Below are 15,626 nucleotides of genomic sequence, written 5' to 3'. Positions count from 1 at the left end.
GAACGCCTTACTGAAGTCCATATAGATCACATCTACCACTCTGCCCTCATCAATCCTCTTTGTTACTTCTTCAAAAAACTCAATCAAGTTTGTGAGACATGATTTCCTACACACAAAGCCATGTTGACTATCCCTAATCAGCCATTGCCTTTACAAATACATGTACATCCTGTCCCTCAGGATTCCCTCCAACAACTTGCCCATCACCGACGTCAGGCTCACTGGTCTATAGTTCCCTGGTTTGTCTTTACCGCCCTTCTTAAACAACGGCACCACATTAGCCAACTTCCAGTCTTCCGGCAGCTCACCTGTGACTATCGATGATACTAATATCTCAGCCAGAGGCCCAGCAATCACTTCTTGAGCTTCCCACAGAGTTCTTGGGTACACCTGATCAGGTCCTGGGGATTTAGCCACCTTTATGCGTTCCAAGACATCCAGCACTTCCTCCTCTGTAAAATGGAAATTGTTCAAGATATCACCATCTATTTCCTTACAGTCTATATCTTCCATATCCTTTTCCACAGTATATACTGAAGCAAAATACTCATTTAGTATCTCCCCCCATTTTCTGTGGCTCCTTGCTGATCTTTGAGGGCCCTATTCTCCCCCTAGTTACCCTTTTGTCCTTAACGTATTTGTAAAAACCCTTTGGATTCTCCTTAATTCTATTTGCCAAAGCTATCTCGTGTCCCCTTTTTGCCCTCCTGATTTCCCTCTTAAGTATACTTCTACTGCCTTTATACTCTTCTAAAGATTCACTCGATCTATCCTATCTTTCCCTTACATATGCTTCCTTCTTTTTCTTAATCAAAACCTCAATTTCTTTAGTCATACAGCATTCCCTATACCTACCAGCCTTCCCTTTCACCCTGACAGGAATATACTTTCTCTGGATTCTCGTTATCTCATTTCTGAAGGCTTCCCATTTTCCAGCCGTCCCTTTCCCTGCGAACATCTGCCTCCAATCAGCTTTCGAAAGTTCATGCCTAACACCATCAAAATTGGCCTTTCTCCAATTTAGAACTTCAACTTTTAGATCTGGTCTATCCTTTTCCATCACTATTTAAATCTAATAGAATTATGGTCACTGGCCCCAAAGTGCTCCCCCACTGACACCTCAGTCACCTGCCCTGCCTTATTTCCCAAGAGTAGGTCATGTTTTGCATCTTCTATAGTAGATTCACATATTGAATCAGAAAATTATCTTGTCCACACTTAACAAATTCCTCTCCATCTAAACCCTTAACACTATGGCAGTCCCAGTCTGTTTGGAAAGTTAAAATCCCTGACCATAACCACACTATTATTCTTACAGATAACTGAGATCTCCTTACAAGTTTGTGTCTCAATTTCCCTCTGACTATTAGGGGGTCGACAATACAATCCCAATAAGGTCATCATCTCTTTCTTATTTCTCAGTTCCACCCCAAATAACTTCCCTGAATGTATTTCCAGGAATATCCTCCATCAGCACAGCTGTAATGCTATCCCTTATCAAGAACACCACTCCCCCTCCTCTCTTGCCTCCCTTTTTATCCTTCCTGTAGCATTTGTATCCTTACTTTTTCATTTTTCTTTGAATCGTCCACAATGGATTTTAAGTTTATTCATTGTAACCCGTCAATGTTTGTTTGTTCTCCAGCTGAACCCCAATTTAGGACAGCTCATTCAGATCGCGTGATGTAGGTCTATAATCTGCTTTGAAGCAATTGATTCTCCACCTCCAGGGAGCTCCTAACTCCCCTGCCACCGCTCATCCCTTACCACGTCTGAAATGCTTTTATCATTGAATGTCGATGCTTCTTTGCGGAAGTCAGTAAGGTCCTTGAGTGTTCAGCTCTCGCCTGCTGCTAACTGGCTGTGTGAGCAGGCGAACTGAGTTGGTGAAAAATCTTCAGACCTCCCCTGCTACCAGTGTGTGGTGCTAAATGGAATCCTTCCCACTGCCCATCATCTTGGATGTGTAGCTAAACCAAGTCTGCACATCAACATCACAAATGTTTAGTGTCACCATCCTCTTTAGGTGTAGTGTTCTATAGGACCTGCTTGGCCTTGTGTGCGAGAGCAAGCCCCCTCATGGCCTAGGTAAAAGAGACTTGAGCAAAAAGTAGTCACGGATGGCACGGTGCCGCAGTGGTTAGCACTGCTGCCTCACAGAGTCAGGGACCTGGGTTTGGTTCCACCCTTGGGCGACTATCTGGGTGGAGTTTGCACATTGTCCCCTTGCCTGTGCGGGTTTCCTCTGGGTGCTCTGGTTTTCTCCCTCAGTCCAAAGATTAGATTAGATTAGATTACTTACAGTGTGGAAACAGGCCCTTTGGCCCAACAAGTCCACACTGACCCGCCAAAGCGTAACCCACCCAGACCCATTCCCCTACATTTACCCCTTCATCTAACACTATGGGCAATTTAGCATGGCCAATTCACCTAATCTGCACATTTTTTTTTGGACTGTGGGAGGAAACCGAAGCACCCGGAGGAAACCCACACAGACACGGGGAGAATGTGCAAACTCCACACAGAGAGTCGCCTGAGGCGGGAATTGAACCCCGGTCTCTGGCACTGTGAGGCAGCAATGCTAACCACTGTGCCACTGTGCTGCCCGTACTGTGCCACCGTGCTGCCCGTTGTGCAGGTTAGGTGGATTGACCATGGGAAATATAGAGTAGTGGGATGGGTTCAGGTGGGATGCTCTTTGGAGGGTTGGTGTGGACCAGTTGGGCCAAATGGCCTGTTTCCACACCATTGGGATTCTATGATGGTTACATGTTTGTCATGAGTTACATGAATATAATAGATATTGTTACAGATTTTTTCTGATGACTGTGTGGATGACACGTATGGATTGAGATCCCCATATGTATGTACCCCTTGTTGGTGCCTTCAGAGTATGGTGCTGAAATCATTCACACGGCAGACCATGAGCTTGATTTCACTTTTGGTGTCATGTTCCTTCAACATCTTCTCCCGGTAGCCAAAGATTGCTTTCGCAACTGTTGGGTGATGCTGGATTTCTGTGTCAGCCTTCTATAGACGGGAACTTCAAACTCTAGGTCTTCCAAGCACTCACCGTGAATTCTAGTCAACTAGTGGGCACAGGTTTAAGGTGAGAGGGGTAAGATTTAAAAGGGACCTAAACGGCAACATTTGCACGCAGAGTGTGGAGCGTGTATGGAATGAGCTGCCAGAGGAAGTGGTGGAGGCTGGTAAAGTTACAGCATTTAAAAGGCATCTGGATGGGTATATGAATAGGAAGGGTTTAGAGGGATATCGGCCAAGTGCTGGCAAATGGGAAGAGATTAATTTAGGATATCTGGTCAGCATGGACAAGGTGGACCGAAGGTATTTCCGTGCTGTACATCTCTATGACTCTGTGACTGTGGATACTGGATTTCATGCTGTCAAGAGTCAAAGCTGATCTGTCCACAGGCCCCTTTGTCATCATGGTGGGTGATGCTTGTGCCAATCTTCAGCATTAACCCACTCAGACTCATATACAGTCGAACTCACAACTGCTTTTCCTTTACAAATTCTGATCCCCAGCCACTGACTCACTCCCTTTCGATGATCATTGTTTGAGACTGAAGCAATTTTATCACGTTGTTGGTGCTGCAATTGACCCTCTGTTCTCCATTAAAGTGCTTTTCAAAATTTACTTCTAACCGAGATGGGATGGATCTTAATCTCCTCCTGATGTAAACAGATGGACACAGGCGTCAAATGAAGTCGGACTAAATGACTCACAACCAAATGGATTATGAGAGCAATTGAACTCAGTCCTAGATAATGAAAGAGTGGAGTGTACAGAGACAAGCTGCACTTTAAAAGGCTGTGTCACAATATCTTCTTTCCATTCATCCCTTGCTACTAACTGAGACATTCAAGTGTGTATTGATTGACTATTTGGATGAAAATAACGTGCGAGGATGTGAGGGTAAAGCAGATTGATACTGGGTAACAATGTTCATTTAATGAGCTAGGCAAGACATGATGGGCCTCCTTCCTCACCATAATGCTTCTGTGATTCTGCAAAATTCTAATCACTTGCCAGGTGGCATCATGGCTCAGTGGTTAGCACTGCTGCCTCACTGCGCCAGGGACCTGGGTTTGATTCCAGCCTCGTACATTCTCCCCGTGTCTGCGTGGGTTTGCTCTGCCTGTGGAGTTTGTACATTCTCCCCGTGTCTGCGTGGGTTTGCTCTGCCTGCTGGGCACACTTTCCTCATTCCTGAAGAAGGGCTCACGCCTGAAACGTCGATTCTCCTGCTCCTTGGATGCTGCCTGACCTGCTGCGCTTTTCCAGCAACACATTTTTCAGCTCTGATCTCCAGCATCCGCAGTCCTCACTTTCTGCTCCCACAGTCCAAAGATGTGCAGGTCAGGTGGATTTGCCATGGGAAATTCAGGGTTACAGGGATAGGGTAGGGGGCACAGGTCTGGGTAAGGCACCCTTATGAGGGTCAGTGTGGACTTGATGGGCTGAATAGCCTGCTTCCGCACTGGTTCTATGATTTGCCATTTTACACCATTACAGCCATGTTCCTTGGGACTGACATTATATCTGTCGCTGTTCTTTAAGTAAGTCAAGGGAACGTGCAATCAGGCCAGTGGATCTAATCACAAACTAAACAAAGACTAAAATAACGGTGAGAGAGTGTTGCACAGTTAACGGTGATGATCATATAGTTGAGAGGTTGAGCCAGGACACCTCTGTTCCCTCAAATGAATACAAAACAACCTGTGGCAGAAGTGCAGTGGAGTTCTCCCCACCATCTTGGCCAGTATTTAATGTTCGACCAACATCACATAAAAGAGATTGCCTGATTATTGGAACATCGTTGTTTGTACGAGTTCACTGCATATAGATTGGATGCTGCAACACTCTCGTTACAACAGTAAGTGTAGTCACTTACACAATACTTCATTGGTTTTAAAATGCTTTAGGACTTCATGAGGTCATGAAAGGTGCGATGGAAATGCAGGTTCATTTCCCAGGACTCTGTGAGTGTGAGGTACTGTTGGGTCTGTGATCGTAAAGTCTGTACTCACTCCAGACTGTGTTTGGCAGTCACCTGGAATTTATTGTTGCGTTGATGGCCTCATCAAGTTCTGGAGAACTTGATCAGATGGGCCGATGGGCCAAGGAGTAGCAGATGGAAATTTTAGATAAATATGAGGTATTGCATTTTGGTAAGGCATATCAGGGCAGGACTTATTCAATGAATAGTCCTGAGGAATCTTGCTGAACAAAGAGATCTTGGAGTGGAGGTTCATAGTTCCTTAAAAGGGGAGTCACAGGTAGACATAGTAGTGAAGATGGAGTTTGGTATGATTTCCTTTCTTGGTCAGTGCATTGAGTGTAACAGTTGGAGTGTTATGTTGTGGCTGTACAAGACATTGGTTAGGCCACTTTTGAAAGATTGCGGTCAGTTCTGATCTCCCTGCTATCGGAAGGATGTTGTGAAACTTGCAAGGGTTCAGAAAGGATTTACAAGGATGTTGCCAGGATTGGAGGCTTTGGGCTATAGGGAGAGGCTGAATAGGCTGGAGCTGTTTTCTCTAGAGTGTCAGAGGTTGAAGGGTGACCTTATCTAGGTTCAGAAAATCATGAGGGACATGTGTAGGGTGGATAGCCAATGTCTTTGGGGAGTCCAAAACTAGAGGGCACGGGTTTAAGGTGAGAGGAGAAAGATTTAAAAGAGATCTAAGGGGCAACTTTTTCACGCAGAGCATGGTGCATGTATGGAATGAGCTATCAGAGGAAGTGGTGGAGGCTGATAAAGTTACAGCATTTAAAAGACATCTGGATGGGTATAAAAATAGGAAGAGTTTAAAGGCCAAATGCTGACAAATGGGATTTAGATTAACTTAGGATATTTGGTTGGTATGGACAGGTTGGATGGAAGGGTCTGTTTCTGTGCTCTGCATCTCTATGACTCTCTGACTCTATAACTAGTGGGACATATGCACTTTGTTGGGAAAGCTCACCATCAGGAACTTAATTAGCCAGGGTATTTGGCCTTTAACTGGGATTAAGAACTCCAGGGTCGGAAATCCTACCCCATGAGAGCTGCTGGTCAGTTCGAGGCCAGCAGATCCTCCATTGCCATCACTAACATTGGGAGCAGTGTCAATTACTAGCAATGTTTCCACTAGTGGACCAGAATCAATGAGGGATCCCAGACCAGTTGAGTGGGATGGCTTCAGGAGAAAGAGCAAGTGGCTTTCAATACCTTTCCGAATACTGAGTGCCACAATCAATCACTGAGTGCCTTTCAATGAGAGACAACCCACAGCCTTCCCAATACTGCAGTAAAATGTACAACTTTGGTCGTTTATTTGAGGAGGGTTGTTGTTGTGTCAGAGGCACAGGATTGAGGGGTTTGTCTTGTGAAGTCAGCTCAGTATCACATTTTATCTGATTGTGCACCCCGAGCATTTTAACATGTTCAAAGCGCTATATAAATGTATGTTGTTGCTTCCACTCACATTACAATTAGGAAAACCATCATCTCTTCACGAACTCTTCCATTATAGTTGTGCATTCCGTAATGCTCGTGTTCTATTCTGTCTTTGTTTTATAAGAAGCAGTTATCATTTTGATTGAAATTCTTTCTGCTTCCAGCTTCAAAATTATTTGTCATTAATTTCAATATATGTCTTTCTGCTCAGTAGTTTCAATATCCTGCTGCACTCATCTGAGCTAAAAGACCCACCACTGGCTGATCAAGTGCTTAAGTGCCACAGGAAGTGGCAGACATTCTCAAAGCGCAGCTGCCAACTAGGAGCTGAGACCCCTGTCACTAGCACAAGATATCACCCACATTTCCTCTGCTGATTGCTAAAGTGACCTTAAAATATATGATGACAATAAAACATAATGAGGTTCGATTTTCAAGACCTGCATAAAAATGTTCAGATTAAATTGCACAAACTGCCTTGATTCCACAGCTCCACAAGTATTATATCCAACACAATCTTCGCGCTGCGTATTCCGGTCCCCTATAATGGCTGAGGAAATTCACACACATGCCGTTATATTTAATGTCATATTAGATACATTCATGCCACACATCTATCAGGTAATGATCATCTCCAGCAGGAAAATCTACCCCATCTCCACTTGGCATTCAATAGCATCACTCTTTCCAATTCCTCACCATCAACATCTCAGGGGTTTGCTGTTGATCCAGAAACATAACTGAATTAGCCACACAGGTCCTGAGGTGAGTGAGGATCTGGAAATTTCACCATAAGTAACTCACCTCCTCAAATCTGTCCATCATCTATAAGTCAGGAATGTGATGGAATAGTCTCTGCTTATTTGGATGGGTGCAACTCCATCATTCCTACCCAGGTCAAAGCAGCCCACTTCATCAATATTCCATCCACCACCTTAAATATTGACTCCACCCATCAATAACATGCCATTGCTGCAGTGTGTGGACAGTCTGTAGGATGCCTTACATCAATTTGTCAAGGCTCCATCAATAGCACTTTCCAAACCCATGCTGTGTACTAGCTAGAAGGGAAAGGGCTGCAAATACATGGGGACAGGAGCATATGCAACTTCCCTTACAAGTCACAAATCATCTTGACTTGAAACTATATTGCTTTTCTTTCATTATCACTGAGTCAAAATCTTGGAGCTCCCTTTCCCAAAGTACTGTGTATATCCCTATACCCCACAGATAGCAGAGGTTCACAAGCATAGCTCACCACCATTTTCTTGGGGGAAATGTTAATGATGAGCAATGAACATTAGCTTTGCCTTAACAAACCCACATCCCAACCATAAGTGATGTTTTGATAAATAGAGAATTCAGCCTAACATATGTATGGAGTTTCTGCTGCATACAAGCATCGACTCACTCTATTTTATATAACCTGCCTGCATACCTTTCTACTCCTTTTGTGATGAAACATTTGCGAATTATTGAAATATTAATATAATTTTTATAGTCTGGATTTTGGAAAATGGGTGTCAATTACTTTTGTGAAGTTAATATAAATACAGTGACCAAATCCAGTGTTTGTCAGAGAGCAGAGAACTCTCTGGAGTATAAATGGAAAATTGTTTACTCTCTGGTGGTTTCCAGTTGATAGATTATAAAGGTCATTAGCTTGTTTTTCATTCAAGATAATCAAGGATTGAAAACTTTCTGAAAACTCAGAGATTAACAGTTTTTTGGGCAGTTGGGAGGAGACCTGACTAAGGTTGGAAGAATGTGCAGTCTGTTTCCTGTATAGTTAAGGGAATAAGTAGAAAAGTTTACTCTGTGCAACTTCCAGAAATCTTCAGATTATTAGAAGCTAAGAAAGTCTAAACTCTTAGTTTTGTGAGTATTCATGAAAGAAGAGACCACAGTTCACAGGAAATAACTGAGGAAAACCAGCTAAGTTGAGCTAAAAGATTTGATTTGGAGATGTAATTTCTCTGGATTTAAATCATTGTAAAGTGATGGTGTTGGAGAATAGATTGAAACTTTGCTGTATGTTTTAAGATGTTTCTAACTATACACCTTATCTAGATAGTTGTATGTTTTTAGTTTTCACCTTTTGTGTAATGAACTTCTGTGCAATTGCTGAATAAATGTCATGTGACTATGTTTCAGTGAATGAATATCAGTAACTCATATTTTTAAAACAAATCTACCAGGTTTCATTCCGGAATCAGATTTGTCCAGTAGTACCATCAGCTGGGATCATACCACTTTCTCCCTCATGACCTTATAAATCTCCTTAATGCAACTATGTTAATTGTGTCAACACCTCTGCGTTGTTGTAAGTTCTATATTTTCTGCACTGATTGAATGGAATTTAATGGGGTGCTGGAGAGGGGGTTGGAACATAGGGGTGGTGCAGAGAACTGGAAAAAGAGACAAGAGATGACATTCCTGCCACTTATCCCACACTGTACAATTCTCATAGTGGTCTAGAGGATGAAAGATAACCTTTCTTCCCCCAGGATCTCTGAGACTCAACTGACCAGGCAACTTTGTTGGAACGTGGCACCTCTCCGGGAACTTGACAGGGTAGATGTGGCGAGGTTGTTTCTCCTTGTGAAAGAGTCTAGGACCAGAGGGCATAGTCTCAGAATAGGGGATTTACACATTTAGGTCAGAGATGAAGAAGGATTTCTTCCCTTAGAGGGTAGTGAATCTGTAGAATTCTTTACCACAGAAGGTAAATGTGAGGGATAGACCATTATGTGTATTCAAAACTTGAGATAGACCGATTTTTAATCAGTGTGGGAATCAAAGGCCAGGGGAAGAGGCTGGAAACTGGAGCTGACAATGATCAGATCACAACCATGATCTCGTTGAATAGTGGAGCAGACTTGATGGGCTGAATGGCCTACTTCTGCTCCAATGCCTTAACCATGACATTGGCAGCAGGCCCCGAAATAGATGGTGAACTTACTAACCAGACTATGGTCCCATAGAATGGCCCCTTGCCAGCATACAAACAGCTCTCAATCCTCATGACCATTTCAACGGTCTCACTATTTCAATGTTTGTCTGACTGGCAGTGACCACTATCCCCATTGGTGATACTAGGATGCCCTCTGATTGACCAACAACGCTTGGAGATCTCTTTGTAAAAGATTTCACAGCCCAACAACAGATCATCACAGGAACCATCCACAGGCAAAGATGTCATTGCCCCTGGCTCTCCAGTCCCCACCTCGAGACTCTCTACTGACCAACAAAATTCTGATCATTCAAAAAAGGATTTTCCTGCATTCCTCATTGAATTCTATCAATAGGTGTCTTATATTGAAGGTGTTTAGCTTCAGATAACACAACGAATGAGATCATCTTCTCTATGTCTACTCAATCAAATCTTTTCATCAAATTATGTTCATCACAACCTTGCCTTCTCTGTGCGAGAGTAAAGAGCCCTGCTCTGTTCAACCTTAGCCGTAAATGTGTTCTCTCAGTTCTGAATCATTTTTGTGCTTGCAGTTCCATGTCCTTTCTATAATACAGATACCAACAGAAATGTGCACAGTACTCCGAAGGTAGTCTGATTAAATTTCTATACAGATTTATTGTAACCTCTCTGTATTTTTTCAATTCTATCCCTCAATAAATGATGCCCAGTTCTCGGTTTGCTTTCCTTTGGTCCTATTAACCTGCAATGATACTTTTTTTGGGACTTGTGAATAGGTAGCAAAAATTGCTTGCTCCTTTTTCACATTAGTATTTTTCAAAGAGCTGGTCAATTCTGCACTTTTCTTACCACAATGTTACACTAAACCATATTGAAGTATATCAATTGTGCATGTCTTTGGTGTTTTCCATTACAGGCTAGATCACACAGAATACAGTGGGAACTAACCATTTGGTTACAAAATTGGCTTGAAGGTAGGAGATAGAGGGTAGTGATAGAGGGTTGTTTTTTGAATTGGAAGCCTGTGACCAGTGGTATGTCGCAAGGATCAGTGCTGGGTCCACTGCTTTTTGTTATTTATACAAATGATTTAGATGTGAATATAGAAGGTCTGGTTAGTAAGTTTGCAAAATTGATGCTGCGATGGACAGTGAAGAAGGTTTTCACAGAGTACCACAAATCCTTGATCTGATGGGCCAAAGACCGAAAAGTAGCAGCTGGAGTTTAACTTAGATAAATGTGAGGTGCTGCATTTTGGAAAGGCAAATCAGGGCAGGACTTATACACTTAATGGTAAGGTCCTAGGGAGTGTTGCTGAACAAAGTGACCTCGGAGTGCAGGTTCATAGTTCCTTGAAAGTGGAGTCGCAGGTAGACAGGGTAGTGAAGAAGGCATTTGATACACTTGCCTTTATCGGTCAGTGCATTGAGTATAGGAATTGGGAGGTCATGCTGCGGCTGTACATTGGTGAGGCCAATGTTGGAATACTACGTTCACAGGCGCTGTGAGGCAGCAGTGCTAACCACTGGGCCACCGTGCCGCCCACTAAGAAATGGCAGCGGTGGGACTTGTGGTACTCTGTTTTCACAGAGTACCACAAGTCCTTGATCAGATGGGCCAATGACCGAAAAGTAGCAGCTGGAGTTTAACTTAGATAAATGTGAGGTGCTGCATTTTGGAAAGGCAAATCAGGGCAGGACTTATACACTTAATGGTAAGGTCCTAGGGAGTGTTGCTGAACAAAGTGACCTCGGAGTGCAGGTTCATAGTTCCACTTGTGGTGAGAGGGTAGAGATTTAAAAGGGACCTGAGGGGCAACCTTTTCATGCAGAGGGGGTTGTGTGTATGGATTGAGCTGCCAGAGGAAGTGGTGGAGGCTGGTACAATTACAACATTGAAATAACATTGTATGGATACACGAATAGGAAGGGTTTAGAGGGATGTGGGCCAAATACTAACAAATGGGACTAGATTAATTTAGTCGGCATGGACAAGTTGGGTCAAAGGGTCTGTTTCTGTCCTGTACATCTCTATGACTCTATGAATGCATTTTGTTACAGTCCTCCGATGCATTAACTGCACGCCCCTACTTCGGTTTTATCTACAAATTTAGAAAGCGTATTTTTATCCCCACATCCAAATTATTCATGTGAATGGTGAACAATAATCTCAGTATGGATCCCTGCTTTCCCACCATTCACTAGTCTGAGTGGCTGTCTTTATTTTTGTCGTTTTGTATTTTGCAGCCTGCTTGCTAAGTGCAGAGTCCAGTAAAACATGGTTTATTGAAATTTCACGAAACCTGAACCCAAGAAAGCATGCCTCCTGAATTATCCTATTAATAGAGAAAGGTACACTGCAGAGAGAGAGGTCAAAAGCTTGAAAATTAACCTTCAGCGTAAATGGAGTAGTTTGTTGTGACTTCCAGCATGATGTTTGCAAAGGAGACAGGAGGCTAACAGTTTGTTTGGAATTAATAGCGAAAGGTTTCCATAATGATCAATCTTAACATACGGGCCTGAGCAGCAAATGTCACTGGGCTATTTAGTGACAGGAGACATAATGGCCTGGGGTGGAAATTTGCACATTATTTATGGGAAACGAAGCTGTGAAAATGGCATCGGACAGGAAATTTGTCATTGAAAGTATGGCCAACAGAAATAATAGACTGCAGTTAGATGGAGTGAAGAGAAAAGCTGGCATGGTTCTTCTTTAAAGCAGGAATTATGAAGCGTTTTGGTACATTAAATAAAGAGGAACTGTTTCTACAAGCAAGGGCCAGTAAGCAAATGACACAGACAAAGATAGTTGATGAGAAAATAATTCACTGGGGCGGTTAGAAGGATTTTTTTTTAACTGCTGGAGCATTAACTAATTAATTACAGATCCAGAATGCACCATTGGAAGGGGTGATGGAGACACACTCGATAGTAACTCTCAAAAGGAAATTGAACTAGAATAAATGGGTATTGGGGATAAACTCTCTGCTGGTTGGACTCATACCTGGCACATAGAAAGATGGTCATGGTTGTTGGAGGTCAATCATCTCAGCTCCAGGATATCTCTGCAGGAGTTCCTCAGGGTAGTGTCCTAGGCCCAACCATCTGCAGCTATTTCATCTGTGACCTTCCCCTCGTCATAAGGTCAGAAGTGGGAATGTTCACCGGTGATTGCACAATGTTTAGCACTATCCATGACTCCTCAAATTCTGAATCAGTCCATGTTCAAATGCAACAAGATCTGGACAATATCTAGGCTTGGGTTAACAAGTGGCAATTATCATTCATGCCACACGAATGCCAGGCTATGATCATCACCAATAAGAAACAATCTAACCACTACCCCTTGACATACAACGGTGTTACCATCACTGATTTCCCCCACTATCAACATCCCGAGGGTTACCATTGACCAGAAACTCAATTGGACTCACCATATAAACACGGTGGCTATAAGAGCAGATCAGAGGCTAGGAATATTGCGGCAAGTTATTCAGCTCACGGCTCCCCAAAGCCTGTTCCACAACCTACAAGACACAAGTCAGGAGTGTGATGGAATACTTCCCATTTACCTGAATAGGTGCAGCTGCAACAACACTCAAGAAGCTTGACACCATCCAGGACAAAGCAGCCTGCTTGATTGGCACCACATCCACAAGCATCCACTCCCTTCTCTACCAACAACTGCTCAGTAGCAGCAGTGTGTACCATCTACAGGATGCACTGCCAAAATTCACCAAAGATCCTCAGGCAGCACCTTCCAAAGCCACGACCACTTCCATCTAGAAGGACAAGGACAGTAGACACATGGGAGCACCACCAGCTTCAAGTTCCCCTCCAAGCCACTCACCATTCAGACTTGGAAGCATACCACCATTCCTTCAATGTTGCTGGATCAAAATCCTGGAATTTCCTCACTGTGGGCTGCGGTGGTTCAAGAAGGCAGCTCACCACCATCTTCTCAAGGGCAACGAGGAACAGGCAATAATTGCTGGCCAGCCAGTGATGCCCAAATCCCACGAACTAGTAAAAAATAATACTTGAGAGGGAAAGAAATGCAGGAAGAAAGAATAGATATGATGGGCTGCATGGCTTCTCAGTTGCTGGGTCATTAGAGTTACCCTAGCCAAGCAACAGACAGCTTGAGAAAGAGGGAGAAAGAGAGACATACAGACTAACTTAGCAACAATATGGAGGCAAGACTTGAAATATTGTCAATAACATATTCCAAACAATGAATATTATCAAACACAAAGCAAGGATGCAAAGACTTGCTAAGGTTATTGTATATGGACATTGTAGTAAATATAAATGTATTTACACTAGTTAAGTGTGCAGTGGAGTTTACTCAGAATTGCTAGAGTTATTACAATTATAGTTTGATGGTAGTGTTCTGTGCAGTCTGGTTTTGTTTGACAGATACAAGAATATCTGCTGAAATTCGAGTGTCCTTTGTTAACAATACTCCCTTTTAAATTGCTTTCTTTCAGGAAAGAAATGAAAAGGAATAAAATGCTAATCAAGCCAGAGTGATTATTTGAGACACTTAATGGGCTAAACATTGCTAAAGAGGTTGTATTAGACAGGCAAGTGGTGCTAAGGGAAAAGTTGAGATTCTGAAGGGACATTAGTTAGGCAGGAATTTAAAAAGGAGGTCCTTGACAGTAGTAATATCTGGATTATTCCTGGTGCTACAAGCTAGTGAGGGGAGGAATAGGAGAATAGAGCAGATGAATGCATGGCTGAGGGGCTGGGGTATGGGGGAAAGATTCACACTTTTGGATCATTGGAAGCTCTGTACAAAAAGGACAGATTGCACCTAAATTGGAAGGGGACTAATATATTGGCAGGGGATTTACGAGAGCTGCTCAGGAGGATTTAAACTAGTAAGGTTGAGGGTGGGGGGTTGGTGTTAGTGTTGGGACCTAGGGAGATATTGAGGAAGGCTGAGAACAAAGGCGAGTCAAACAGTCAGGGCAGGCAGGAACAAAGCAGAGAACAAGGTAAGACTGATAAATTAAACTGCATTTATTTCAATGCAAGAGGTCTAACAGGGAAGGCAGATGAACTCAGGGCATGGTTAGGAACATGGGACTGGGATATCATAGCAATTATAGAAACATGGCTCAGGGATGGACAGGACTGGCAGCTTAATGGTCCAGGACACAAATGCTACAAGGAGGATAGAGAGGGAGGCAAGAGAGGAGGGGGAGTGGCATTTTTGATAAGGAATAGCATTACAGCTGTACTGAGGGAAGATATTCCCGGAAATACTTCCAGGGAACTTATTTGGGTAGAACTGAGAAATAAGATGATCACCTTATTGGGATTGTATTATAGACCCCCTAATAGTCAGAGGGAAACTGGGAAACAAATTTGTAAGGAGATCTCAGTTATCTGTAAGAATAGCGGGGTGGTTAAGGTCAGGAATTTTAACTTTCCAAACATAGACTGGGACTGCCATACTATTAAGGGTTTAGATGGAGAGGAATTTGCTAAGTGTGTACAAGAAAATTTTCTGATTCAATATGTGAATGTACTTACCATAGAAGATGCAAAACATGACCTACTCTTGGGAAATAAGGCAGGACACATGACTGAGGTGTCAGTAGGGGAGCACCTTGAGGCCAGCGACTATAATTCTATTAGATTTAAAATAGTGATGGAAAAGGATAGACCAGATTGAAAAGTTGAAGTTCTAAATTGGAGAAAGGCCAATTTTGACGGTATTAGGCAAGAAGTTTCAAAAGCTGATTGGGGGCAGATGTTCGCAGGTAAAGGGACGGCTGGAAAAAGGGAAGCTTTCAGAAATGAGATAACGAGAATCCAGAGAAAGTATATTCCTGTTAGAATGAAAGAATGAAAGCATTCTCCCAATTCCTTCGTCTCCGCCGTATCTGCTCCCAGGAGGACCAGTTCCAAAAATGTACAACCCAGATGGCCTCCTTCTTCAAGGACCGCAATTTCCCCCCCGACGTGGTCGACGATGCTCTCCACCGCATCTCTTCCACTTCCCGCTCCTCCGCCCTTGAACCCCGCCCCTCCAACCGCCACCAGGACAGAACCCCACTGGTCCCCACCTACCACCCCACCAATCTCCATGGACAGCGCAACATCCGCCGTCATTTCCGCCACCTCCAAACGGACCCCACCACCAAGGATATATTTCCCTCCCCTCCCCTACCAGCATTCCGTAAAGACCACTCCCTCCGTGACTCCCCCGTCAGA

This window comes from Chiloscyllium plagiosum, chromosome 10, assembly GCF_004010195.1.
Source record: "Chiloscyllium plagiosum isolate BGI_BamShark_2017 chromosome 10, ASM401019v2, whole genome shotgun sequence".
NCBI classification, from domain to species: Eukaryota; Metazoa; Chordata; class Chondrichthyes; order Orectolobiformes; family Hemiscylliidae; genus Chiloscyllium; species Chiloscyllium plagiosum.
Note: the sequence above shows the minus strand (reverse complement) of the source record.